Source organism: Gigantopelta aegis, unplaced genomic scaffold, assembly GCF_016097555.1.
Source record: "Gigantopelta aegis isolate Gae_Host unplaced genomic scaffold, Gae_host_genome ctg3499_pilon_pilon, whole genome shotgun sequence".
In the NCBI taxonomy this organism is placed as follows: Eukaryota; Metazoa; Mollusca; class Gastropoda; order Neomphalida; family Peltospiridae; genus Gigantopelta; species Gigantopelta aegis.
Window position 1 is genome coordinate 18,050 of NW_024533373.1, and position 14,375 is coordinate 32,424.

Genomic DNA, 14,375 nt, shown 5'->3' on the forward strand with positions numbered 1-14,375 from the left:
ATAGATAATGATAACTTTTCTACACCCAGCTTTACATACTTCAAGCTGAGGTTCCATCTAATGTTGTTATCATGCGGGAGAGCATCTTAATGTATCAGTCACAGCTGTTGATCGGTTCAATCAAAACAACTCCAAATGCTATTACATCTGCTGTGATTGATCACAACGCATTGGGTCAACACAAATCATATCTTGGAGACACAGGTTACTCGTTTTGTTAATCGTCGTAATGCCACTAGCATACCTGTATCTGTTTCGGACTCAGACTCAACCAATAGGAGATGTGGATGTTGAGATTACTATCTTCTCTGTGTCAATCAGATTGCTGAAACAAATTTCACTGTCAAAATACAAGACTGCTATCTAGGATTTGAATTAATACTAACTCAAACTTCATTATACAAGAGTTGTCAATGCAGTCAAAAAGTATTACAATATAATTCTATTCATGTAATGCAGAACAGCCACTCTTGGTGTTCCCAATGGTCTTTGGTTGGGCCAAGTTGATAGGGAAAGGCAGTTAACAAGTCACGCATGTTTGTTTGATTTCTGCAAGGTGGGCTTTAAGAACATTGCTAATGGAAATTTTGATATACAATGTAAAGAAGGTTTTCATAGGACTGGTGTTTTGGTGTGGACAATGCGAAGAAAATCTAAGTACTGTTTTTGGACTAATGAATGCAGGAAGTGTTCAAACACAGGGTCTTTTACTAATAATCTTTTTTCATATTAGGTGGTTTTTTCTGTTATATACACTATTGGTCGTATTGGAGTAACTGTAGCTCATGGTTTCTTTAACAGTATTATTTTCTATTGCAATGTCGTTGCACCTTATCAACAGTACTTGCTAATGCAGTCCAATACATACTACATCATGATCTTAATTTCTTCAATCGATCTTGGCTTTGGGTTTCCAACTTGCTTCTATGATGGCATGACCACTCTTCACAGAGGAATATCTTTATTTTACATTTCCATTTTATCTTTGGCTTCTCCTTGGTTTATCACCTACTTAGCTCGCTTGAGTTTATGAAAAAGGAAATGGTTAAAGGAAAATGGTGCATCTGTATTTGCCAGTGTAATGCTCTTAAGCTACGCAGCCACTCTACAAAGTTGTGTGTTCTCATTGAGTGTTATAAAATTGAACGGTGCAAGACATCCTTGGCGTTGGGCACTGGATCCTTCTGTGGTTTACTTAGCAAAGAACATGCTCCTTTAGCCTGTTTGAGTATTGTTATTATTTTGGTCTATATTATTCCAGCTCCTATCCTTTTATTGTTTCCAGCTCTTACACTAAGAACAAGGTTAGGAACAAAATTTATTCCGATATATGATGCATTCTGGGCACCGTTTCGTGCAAAGTTCCAGTTTTGGGTAGGTTTGAGGCTATTTCTTCGAAATTATACCATTTATTTTGTCTGCTTATGTTCCTTATCCACTCAACATGATTCTTCTGGGAGTGGTTACTGTAGTTTTCCTGTTTGTTCACATCATCCTCAAACCTTTCAAAGGTGAAGCTCAAGTATTCTTGATGTATACTTTACAACTTAACATACTTTTACTGGTCATAGGGAATTTGTACCTTTGCTGATAGAATTGAAAACCTCGGTCACAAAAGCTAATGTCATCACTGTGGAAACCAGTTATGTAGCTGTGATGGTGTTGTTAGCGTTACATTGCTTTCACTTTGGTTTGTTTCTATCATATTGCAAACAGTTATCCAGTCATTCAAAAATGCTTGAAACAAGATATCCATAACACTTAAGCGGAAGGAATCAATGCATCAAAAGGAAATTACAAAAACATTGGTATCAATAAATAATCTGATAACGATACTGATGTGTACCATCCACGGTCAATTACTCTGAATTGAGAGAACCATTATTAGAATCTGGAGAACTCTCTCTTGCAACTGAAAGACAATGAGTTATAATAAATACGCGTGTTGTATTATTAATTATATTATAGTAACTTTATAATTGTGTGAGAAATAAATTATGCTATTGTATTACAAATAATATTTACTGGTGATTGTGTGCACATTGATAAACCAAAGTTGAATGAAGAAATAGAATGTAAAACGCTTGTGTTCATGAGAAATAAAGCAGTGAGAGTTAGATCAATAATAAATATAATAGTATTATAAATATCCAATTAAAGTCTTTTCAATGCTTTCCGTCTTTTCTTTTCTTCTTTTTATCCACTGATTTCCCATTGCACCTGTCATTGGTTCTTTCTCTAATGTCTTCTTTTTGGTCTTGTTTGGCCTTCTCAGTTGCTAGGGGTGTGTCACTTTTACTTGTGATGATTTTTGTAGGTTTAGCATGAACTGGGTCAGTCCATCATACGAGCATTATCTAGAATATTCATCATATTGTTCTAGTAATAATATCTGCCAGCTTCTTCATTTAGTGCCGACTCTGGGTTAGGATATATTTAATAGACATTTGACATCTATGGATAATGGAAAAAAAAAAAGGATTTAATATTGTTTACAGTGAATTATAATATTAAATTTACTCATCAAACCCTACTAAGTACATTACATTTCACTTTTCATTAATAAAATGGCTGAGTCTTAGTAGAGAAATTCATACTTTAATGCAAAATGTAATACATGTAAGTTCCAAGGTTTTAGTAGAGGGTCTAAGGCAATTTCACATTTAAGCATGTTATTTTTGCTGGGACTGAAGTCACAGTGAGGTACTAACATTTTGATGTGATGAGTGTACTATTTACCAGTAATATGTGTTTGATGCATGATCTGGTTTCCAATCTCGTTTTAGTGTGTTAACACAAATAGCGCCATTTTTAGCCCGTTTAGGGTGAAAAAATTTTCGTCAAAAAAAATCCTACAGGAAAGAAATGGCAGGGAATAGTATGTAGATTAACTAAGAAAGTCTTACCTGTGGGGAGCAGATGGAAAGTCTTAGTAAGTACTAGTTTCATTTTAAATAGTCCCCCCTTCATAAGGTGTACCGCTGTTTGTAAAAAATAAAAAGTCAAAATGTTTGCATTAACACCCATTTTTAGAGTCTTGCTTACCAGGTCCTTCAATGGATGCTTGTATATCTGTGATATCCTCTTCATTAAGAAACATTTTAATACTTCAGGAGGATTCTCTGATATTTCAAGAACCCTCGCGGAAATAAGCTTTATCACATGAGGAGGTAAGTCTCAACATTACCCACTAGATGATGTCTAAGATACAAGGACAATTACAAAGACAATTTTAAACATAAAGTTATAGTAGACTCACTGAAGCACATTCTTAGAAGAAATTTCCAACAAGTCAATAGATTCGTAAAGGTCTAGCCGAAGTAAGAAAGTGAGTACAAAGAATCAAAAATTGTAGGAGAACACACCCATAATTATTATGCCACACCCACTTTTAAATTAATAATTATTACTTAAATTAATTAGATGCACATTAACACATTAAAAATCAGATACCACAAAACTAGAGCTGATCTAATGTTAAATCAAAAGAAATCCACACTAGGAAATAAGATATAAGGTGTGATATAAGTGCCAGACTCCGCTTTTCTGGAGTCAGCTGTGGTGGTTCACAGCAGGCGGCTGAAGTCTTTCTGTGGCAACTGTTCATGTACTGGAAGAGGAGGAAGTTCTTTAAATAATTGTTGGGCACTTTATCATCTTTTAGGATTTTGAGTTAACAGACATATTCCCCATTCCTTGTGTAAGATGTTTTGACGGAGTCTCTCTGGACTCCAGGGTGTAAACAGTCGAGGAGACATGTCCTCTTCCTTGACTAAAAATACCTTCAGAGTTATTGACTGGGAGGTTTTGACGAGTACACGAAAGCATTATCAGGATGATCAGTAGCAGTGGTTGTTAAGTGCACTCATGGGATAGCTAAATTCTGTACTATTAGAGTGATATCATCTAGACGACCATCTTTGGTCATTGTCTATACTGCTCTTTCACTCGATTCACAACTGCTTGTGCTACACGACATCCATACGGTTTGTGTAATCTCATTTCTTCAGCAACTAATGAAGCAAAGAGCATTATGAACTCTGGCGGACTTCTTGTTTTAATACAGCCGCCATATGCTTTCATAGAGACCGTTCTGACATAAGAATAAGAAATGATTTATCACATGACTTGATATCCCATGGACCATTAATAAATGGAATACATGAGCCAGCTCTTCATATGCTGAACTAGAGGAGCGAGAAAGTTCACATTGATAATGATACTAGATGAGACACTGAGTCACTCTTTTGTTACTACATTGTATGATGGTAACTTTATAACATAAGATGCTTCTAATACAATGATATTTTTGAATATTATTAATTCCCACCATACTTTTCATTAATAAAGCTTGAAGGGGATGCACCTTTTAATTAAGCAATTAATTAGGGCTGATTTTATACAGAGATATTCAGTCAATACAATACTTGTTAAAAAGAATGAAAACACTCAACTCTTTTTCAAAGGTCTTTTGTTTAAAGAAAGCACCCTCTTCTTCACTAACCTTAATGTAGTCCACTTTCCCTATAGCCACCTTTAATGCATACATCTCCATATTGATTCGAGTCACTTGGAAAGGACCTAAGCGACGATACTGTTTTCAATCGCACATATTTAGACTCTATTTTGGTAATCATCCCAGTTCTCCCGGATTGAACCATTATGATCATCTGACAACTGTGATGACAAATTATCTGACCATTGACCTTCTTGACAGAGTAAAGCTCGGAGTCTCCACATTTGCAACATACAGTCTAAGAATGTAAACCAATATTATAACAATGTGCATATATTGTGTGTGTTATTATAGAAATGCTCATTAATGGCATCTACTATTACAGTACACCATTAAATACTACTAGCTTGTGCTGATTTATTAGACATCAGAAAATTACATTAGTTCCTTCATCATGGCCTTGTTAGTTAAGGAAGTACTTACGTGATTGTCACAGATGATAAAGAGAGGACAACAGTTTGTACCCCCTTTTAATTTGAGAATCCCAACGAGATAACTCTTCTACTGTTTTGAGGGTAGTCTTTGAGCATCGTAGGAATTGTGAGCTCTTTGCTATAGAATAAATATACTCCACTCCATCGACCAAATTATTGCTAAAGTTGTTGTTTTGACATTTAAAGATAATGTAATATATTTTGTCCACAAACAGAAAGTGATTAATGGAGGTTATATCACATAACTAGTCATCATTTACATTAAAACTCTCTATGGGAAGCACATGTAACTTATTAATCAGTTTTAATAATAGGTTTATTAAAACAGAGTATATACAATATTTTCATATATTGATGTATTATTGTTTCAGGCTTACATGATCTCAGCGCGTAGTGCTAGCCTACGTCCATAGGATCACCCATGCAAGAAAGAAATTTTTCTCTGTCTCCCGGAAAGCTTTATCAATAGCAACTAAAAATTTCATTTGGTCCTCCAACTATTTCATGTAACAATAGTTGCCCTGCTAATGTTACTTTAACATATTCAACTGCCTTTTCCTCCATCATGCTCCATCTAAAACCATACCAATTGAATATTATGCTGAGTACCATGTAAATCTATAAATATAAGAAAGTGAACACATTCCCAATTGACTGACTTATAGTACTAACCGTGTCTTCATTGTTCCTCATAGGTAGGCCTTGAGAGTGATTTTTGAAATTTGTTCATTAACAGATGCTCCAACACATACAATGAGGACAGGCTCAAACATTTGACATCCAACTGTACTGGCGCTATAAGAAAGCCAATACAGAAATAGATTAAGATATATAATCTCTATTAATTAAAACAATACAATACGACAGTAATATATCAGCTCTTGTCTCTTACTTGTGTCATAGGAAGCATGATTGATACCTAGCTAAACACCCAACACAACAGACAAGAATAAACGGTAAGTATCCGGAAAAGGGGACTTCCCTTTACTGGACATTGGGTGTGGCTCAAACACTGGTTGTAGAAATCATTATGGCTGGCAATAGAGCGACCTTGGGATCTCTCGGTGATGATCCAGGAACTTGGTGTTCGTTTTAAAGGCCTAAAAGTAATCCGAAGAGGCGAGGAAAGTGAGATCCGATGAAGAAAGAGTTAGAGAAATTTAGCAATTGGGGTTATATTTTATTAGCCACACCCATTTCTTAATTGTTATACTAGTTGGAATCAACTCGAAGGAGAGTATAGCTGAACGACTTGTGGTTTAACTGAAAAATGGTGCCTGATCAACCTGGTGGAATTTTGGAAAACGTGCCTTTTCATTCTCATACTGGTTAGTGGTCGTTCTGCCTGGGTCCTTGGTACATCATTAGCAATACTTTGTTTCCAGCCTCATTGAACAACAAACGCATTGAAATGGTGACCATGCAGGACATGCAAACAAAACAGGTAACAAATTTTGTATGATATTGGACATGAAATCTCATTTATTATCTTTCTCATTTCTAGTCATCATGTTGGGGACAAGGTGCTCCCTCTAGAAGTCCAATTCCAGTCCCAGGTCAATGTAATGTTAAATTATAATGATAATGACCACTCCATCACTAACCGCTTGTATTATGGATAATGTGAAATGTTAACAGAATATTTATTTCCAAAAATATAGCTTTTATTGGATAATGGTTGGTAATGTTATAATATATATTTTCAATTTCAAATATAAACAAACTAGGAAAGTAGCAGCTTAAAAAAAGAAGCCGTCACTTTATAAACATGAGAACAGTTCCCAGTAGTATGTTTACTACCAATGACAAACAATCTCTCCAGTAGGTAAAAGTAGTTTTGTTGAACCACTTGTTAAGAACTTCAGGTACCTTACTCCTCGCTAACTTAATCCATATCTGGACTCCTCTGAAAAACACCATTAGATCAGCTGTGCTTTACCGTCTTCTTCCCAGACCTCCAATACAAGCCAACATACCACATACAGTAGCATATGTGCATATGTCATGGGTGCTGTCCCCTCAAAAAAAAAAAAAGTTTGTCCATTCTCTTGTTTCCCAAGTGAGACAGAAGACATCTTTGTTGGTTGGAGTGGCTTCAAGTTTGCATATCCACCTGTCACATAAAACTTTACCATTAAAGAAAAAGACACGAGGGTGAGTACACTGGTTTGGGAAGATTGGGAAGAGAAGGAAAAGGAACCCCGTTATCAATCGCCATCTGTCTTGAGGGAAATCACAGTTGCTAATTCAGTACATCACAGTTGCTCGTATCTCCCTTTTCACCAATCCTCCAACTAGTAGTAGCCCTGTGTGGTTGATGTAGTCATACTGTGGTGATCGCTTGTTAATACACAAGGGATATTGATTAAAGTGAAAGCAGAACCCAATGGATCACACATGCCATGTGAAGACTTTTTTCCCTGGAGTCTCTGCAGTCAATCCACCACTAGCAGTAGATATAACAGAATGTTCTGTCAAACCATAAAACATGACTGGAGTCAGAGGAAAAGCAGTTCCAGGTTTCTAAGTCAGATGTTTTGAAAATTTTACTACGATCAATTACTTCATAAGCCAGAATTCGTCCTCCCCTCCAACACAAAGCCACACCTTTTGTGTAGACACTTCTCATTATAGATTGCCACTATAGGTAAGTCACACCACACACCTCTCCCATTGAAACGGAATATTAGGACCTAAAAAGAAAACAGGACAGCATTAATTAAATATATCGACGTGTCTATACATCCAATGTACCTATCCATTTATTCATGTACTTATACTTACCTGTGATTTGATTGAGTGAGTTTACTTTACTGAGTTGGCCGTCAGTAGAGGAGAGCCCATTTCCTTTCTCTTCCATGCTTTCCTTGTGTAGAGTTAAATCTTGTAGTGGTTTAAATGTCTGACGTAGAATGGTTAGTTTCGACTTTGTGCTTAGTTCCAACCTCTTTACTTTGTGCTGTGATCGACTCTCACAAGATGAGTGTGTAAAGCAAGATGGGCCATTTTTCTTCATGGTTTGTAGTTTTAATTTTGTAACTCTAATATGATCTTTTAGGAATTGCATTCTCTTCTTGAAGTTGTTCAGAATTATTTATCAGTTGTCGATATTTAGATAATGATATCTTATTTATTTTCATCCAATATGTACGAGGCGAAGGTCTTGATGATGGGAGGTTAAGGTTAAGGGGGGGGGGGGGGGGGGGGGGGGGGCAAGACTGGGGGCGGGGGGGCAAAGCACAAGCAAGATTACTATCTGTGTGAAATTTTCTGCACAAATTGTGCTCTTCGAGCACAAATCACTGACTCTACTAAACCCTTCATCTTCTTGGATAAACCTGGTAGGAGAGCGGAGGAAACAGGCACTCTCCACGAAGTAATGGATTCTTTCGTTATGAGAAACACCAAAGGCAACACCAGTCCATATTGGCATCATAAGTTGGGTTAGTTTCAAAAGATTGATTCGGTGGCATATATGCTGGTGTAAACCTGGACAACATGGTCAACTTGGATCTATCACTTGTGAAATGTTGTGTAATAATGCGAGCCACACCCAGATCAGATATTTTAGCTCGTCTACCCTGCTGTTAGAAGAATCGTTATTGGCAGAGAGGTCTCATGAACGATAGATGGTTGGTAACCATGGAGATAAGCAAGACCCCAATGCAACATCATGTAAAACATGAAAAAAGCACGACCTTCAGTTAATGATCCACATTGCTCCACCCATGATGTCAGAGATTGATCCATGTACTCCATAATAAGATTGGTAATCCAGCCACTTCATATTCACAGATACCAAGGCACTGAACAATGTTTTGGATGTCTTAGTTGACTCAACAGCTCACATTCCTCTGCAAATCTCTTCATGATGCCATCTTTTTCTTCTTTTCTTACATCTTTAAACAACTGATGTAGCCTCTTACCAGCACAGACTAACGCCCCTAAACTTCATCTTAACAACAGTACAATAAGATCCTTTGCCTATCTCTTGTTTCATGTCTTTTTACTCCAAATGACAAACTTCTGGTGGGTCTCCCCGAATGAAAGAGGAGTAGCCATCTTTAAGCTAAAAGTTCATCTCGTGACAGAAAACGAGGGTGGGGCTGTTTCAAGTTGAGTGGCACCAAAAATGTGAATTTTTGTTCCCTTTCAGAAAGTTGTATGGGTGCAGCACTGACATTTTTATTTATTGTGTAATATCTGTCTCGCTCTTTGGCATTGTCTTGTGCCTTCACAAAATAGCAGTCCTAACAGTGTGACATTCATACATGAGTTTTTATATGATGACCAAGCCAATAAAGGCAAAGAGAAATCATGCAATCTGAGAGTGAAAGAGAAAGTAATTTTTTGTCCTCCTCACCCTCCTCAGTATTGCAATCAGAAATTCATACAGAGAAAGAATCGAATATCCAGCAGTTAACCAACTGAAGTTTCACGATCACCAATTAAGGAAAAATGACTCAGTTTACCACCTTTTGAGGAAGATGGTCCAAGGATACAAAATGAAAAGAGATCCGAGAACCTTGCTAAGAATGCACAAGATATCCCATTACTCCAGATTATTCCCCGAAACTGAGGTCAACCAAGAGTTTCACGAAATCCTTTCTCTTCTATGACTGGGCCTGTACTATACCTTGTATTTATCAACCTTATGTTGGTTTTGAATGAACAGTATGGAAATCATCTATACACAAGAAAAAGGAACTGTTTCTCCTATTAATATAATTCCCTTCTAAAACTATAAAGGAGACGCTCCTCCAGCTTTCTACAGCAATAAGCTCCCACATCTTTTGTCTTCTGATAATCAAGTGCTTTAATTCTTGGTACACACATAAAGACCAAGTTTCTGAAGAAGTAATCAGAAGACTAGAAAATGAGATCCAGAGGTGTAAGAATTTTGATATCTTTTTACATAAAAATGTCTTGAAGAAATTTACAATACAACAGGAATCCCACTTCTTTTCCCTCTGGATTAATAAAGTGGAACACAAGAAGAATTACAACTGCTTCGAGATGCTCTAAGTGAAACTGTTCATAGCCATTTCAATACCAACATCATGATATTTTATTATTTTGCTTTGCGTAAAGTTATGAGATATAGCAACAGGTGGCATTTGTACCATTAATAAGGCAGTCAGTATTGGATCTATTTTGGTATTTCAGAAGAAAATATAGAAATGTTCTAAAGCACTTCCACAATCGTTTTGGTACCATCCTTTTCTACCCAGAAGTTCCAAGTCTAAATGGATCGGTGATATTGATCATAATGTTATTTTCAAGCCAATTTTACCTATTTTGCCGCATCATTTGGTGAAAATATAGAAGATCTGATGCTAGTTGAACAAATTCGCAATCAGGGCAGCTTTCTTTGAGTCTTATTGAAACGTTCTAGAGCAGCTACATAGTTCAATTCCTGCTCTTGCTAATATAGATCTTCTGAAAATACCATAGCCTTTATTTCTGAAATACAAACTCATGATAAGAGCCTAGTTTACTTCATGCCTTGTCTTCGTAGACCTGACACAGACCATTAAGGAGAAAAGATTCTGGAACAGATTCATAACTTATCCTGGCTCCTCTTTGTATTCAGTTTCCTTGGGTGTTTTCCTGTCTAATAGTCCAGTTATCTAAAAAATGGAGTCTTAGGTATCACATTCAACAATACAAAAGTCGAGTCAGTTTCATAGGAGACAAACAACAATGTCTGGAGTAGATGTAACCCCTACGAACAGAACGAATTTGAACTCATGTTGATTGCAAAAGTCCTACACGATGCATGACAACTTCTTGTGTATCTGCTCTTCAGATATTTAAAATATATTGCTGGAACTGAAGAATCCATTTCTTACATGAGCCATCATCTCTATGAAGTTGGATTTCATTGCCAGCACCTAGCTGCCAACAGCAGAATGACACACATTTTGTAGTATGCTATGACTAAAACAACACACTTTGAATTATGTGTGGTGCCCACATTGTGTTGCAAAGAAAAAGTGCTTTGATCTCCAACAAAAAACATAAGATCTGGTTTCTAGAACATGATGTAAGTATTAAATTATAGATTTTGTATACAATTCCTATTACATGTACCACACAATTATGCATCAATACGTTACACTGTTAATGAAATAGACTGACTATATATCTTTTAACTGATCCAGTCATTTGGTTTGCTTATATATTTCCATAAAATACATTTTACTGTTTTGATTACTAAATGACTACAGAACTACACAGTTTTTGTGTTTAAAAAAGACTTCCAAAAAAGGCATGTATAGGGATGGCTATTATAAACATCCATATTGTGGCAGCTTTACACACAATGACCACGGTAAATCTTTCACGGATTACATAGTAACTGCTCCCACACAGGTCCAGCATCTACATAATTAGATGTTAAACAGAAATTTGTATATTGCTCTGACTGTTAATTATATAACTATTAATCTAGTACATTAATTTAGTAATGATGAGCAGTGTGATGTTTACTAGCTACTTTATAGAATCTTTCCTGTATTACATGCAACATAAATAGTCTTGGATTGGTTAGATCAACCAATTTATTTTTTTATGATATATGTTATCTACTTATCCACAGGAACCAGAAGACATAGATATGTGTACAATCCTATCCTCTTGTTCCAGTAGAAGAATACAATTGTTTCTAGATAACAGTTTTGATAATTTTAGAACAAGAAGATGAAATGTTAAATAATATAGTTTTTCTAATATTTCCATAGCAATTATTTTTAAATGAAAAATTTGGTGCTTCATCACTTAATTAGTTCTAATTCAAACTCAAATAAGTTATAGCTGTTACACTTAAAACATTTTAATTTGATGGACAATTTGAAGGTGGCCATCCCATTTTCAAGTCATCATCCTGTTTTAAAAGTTAAAATTAAATTACTTTATGTTATTTAATTTTAGAGAGCAAACAAAGAAACAAGCACTTGTTTGTTTACTGAACCCTATTGCTTATCAATGGCATCTTATTGGAACAGCCCTTGAGATTGAAGATGATATCTACAGTCCTTAGAACAAAATCCACAATATTCCTCAGATACTCGCAAACTAGCTGAAGTTCTTCAGTTATGGTTTGACAAACAAACTACTGAGTTACATGGAAGACAATGCTATCTGTTGTAGAGAAACCTCCTATAAATAATGTTGCTGTAGCAGATAAAATACATAATTTATTGCAGCAAAACAATATATAAAAATAATATAATATAATATAAAAAAGTCTTGTCTATTTTGTCAGAGATAATAAATGATATTTATTATCTCTGATTTGTGGCCTATTCTAGGAACAGCATATTTAAGTCTAATTCAAATGTTTTAGGTTATTAAATTTAATTTTTAAAAATCTAATTGTGCGTATTACTTTGTTATGTTTTTTTTGTATACTTCATATGTATATCTTCATAAGTGCAGAAGTCTTTTTTTTTATATACAATATAAAATAAAGTTATATAGATATGATATGATTAGCATGGTCATTATTAGTTATTCACCTTTTCTTATTTCTCTTCTTATTTGATCCTGTTAAAGGTCAATACCAAGGTAAGGTAAGATAATGTAATGTAATGTAATAATAATGTAACATAAATGCTGTGAAGTAATGTAAGATATTTGGTAATAATGTATGTAATGTTTTGCTGCCTACCTGTTCTTCATAATATGTATATCATTTGTAGTTAGAGTATTACCACTTTTAACAATTTTAAATATCCCTCTTTTATGAGCAACCTTTGAAAGTTTGAAAGGAAAGAGAGATAAGAGTATGACAAATTAAAAGTACTCAATATTTTCTACTTTATATAGATCAGATCCATTTGGATTCTTTGTACTAATTATAACTAGTAATAAAAAAATTTTCTACAAATGCTGCTATAAAAAACTAAAGAAACAAGAGCATGATAGGAATGACAATAGTAGGTTTATCATCACTACATAGCAGCACAGTGAAACAATACCATTGGACTAATATAACAAACATAAGTGTGGTGACAACATTGATTGTTGGATCTATTTGTAAGTGAATGTGTAAAGTGTGATGAAATTGTTAATCCTGCTTATCAAGATCCAGCATCTTGCAGTACTGCAACGAAACATTACCAAATTTGGTAGTTTTGTCATATGCAAAATAAAATGAAACTACCACTGGAGTAACTTGAACTATTGAACTAGCAATTCTGACATCACTGATCATTGTGTCTATTCATTTAAACTAATGTGAATAATTGATGAAATTGTCAAACTTAAGACAATAGAATGAAACATCGTTAAATGTTAACAACGGTTAATTGCTTTCGAAATGATTTTGTTTCACTGTGCTGCTATGTAACCTACTATTGTCATTCCTATCATGCTCTTGTTTCTTTAGTTTTTTTTATAGCAGCATCCCTACATGTTTTTAATTTTGTAGAAATTTTTTTTATTACTAGTCTCCATTCTTTTTTTAAAATAAATTATTTTTGAATGACTTCACGTGACTGCACATGATGTAAACAGAGTCAATGTCTAGTTTAAGTAAGGTTGTTAAATAATTATCTTTCTCTTTAAAATACCAGTAGTAGACAAAATTACTTGTAATTTACATTACATGTCAGGACACATAAACTTAAAAGTTTGTTTAAAGAGTCTTTTTAGTATGATTGCTTGAGGTATATTGAAGTTTTCCTTATCCTATTCCAAAGAGAATGATATCACTAATAATTATAAGTATACAGTTTTAACCTTATTTTTGTTAATGACGTTATTGAAACTTCATCAAATAGTGTCAGCAGATTAAAACTCAATGCTTCCTTTTTTTCAACATTGATCCAACTCAATGTTTACGATATAGTTATAAAAAAGTTATAAAATAACTAATAGATTGACTTACTAATAGCAACTTCTAACCTTGGAGTATTTATGATAGGTTTCCAAAGTTTCTAACACTGAGAACTCGAACAGAAAAGCTCCAGAACTCTCTATCTGCAGTCAGCTGGTGAATTCTTCTGAAAGTGACTTTAAAGTAGTTATAAAGCCGAGCGGCGCACGATTTTTGAGAGATATCGTCGTGTAAAGCGTAATAAAGTTTAATGAAGATGGCATTTTTACCGGGCATCCCTACATATAGTGTCGCTACCGCACACTATAATAGGTTGATCATGTTTGTTCATGGGTGAAACTTAAAATTGTCTAGATTACAGTTGTATTTTAGCTTTATTAACTATAAAGTCATTTAATAGTTTTGTCAATGATTTTATAAGGAGCACCAATAACTACATCAGAGGCATACTAAACAGAACAAACAATGTATTAATGATTTGTCTTATTTAAATTTAGTCATACTTATAACTTCTCAAATATATTATAATAATAATTTCACCTTAAACTTCATCTTCACAGCAGTACAACAAAACCCTATGCCA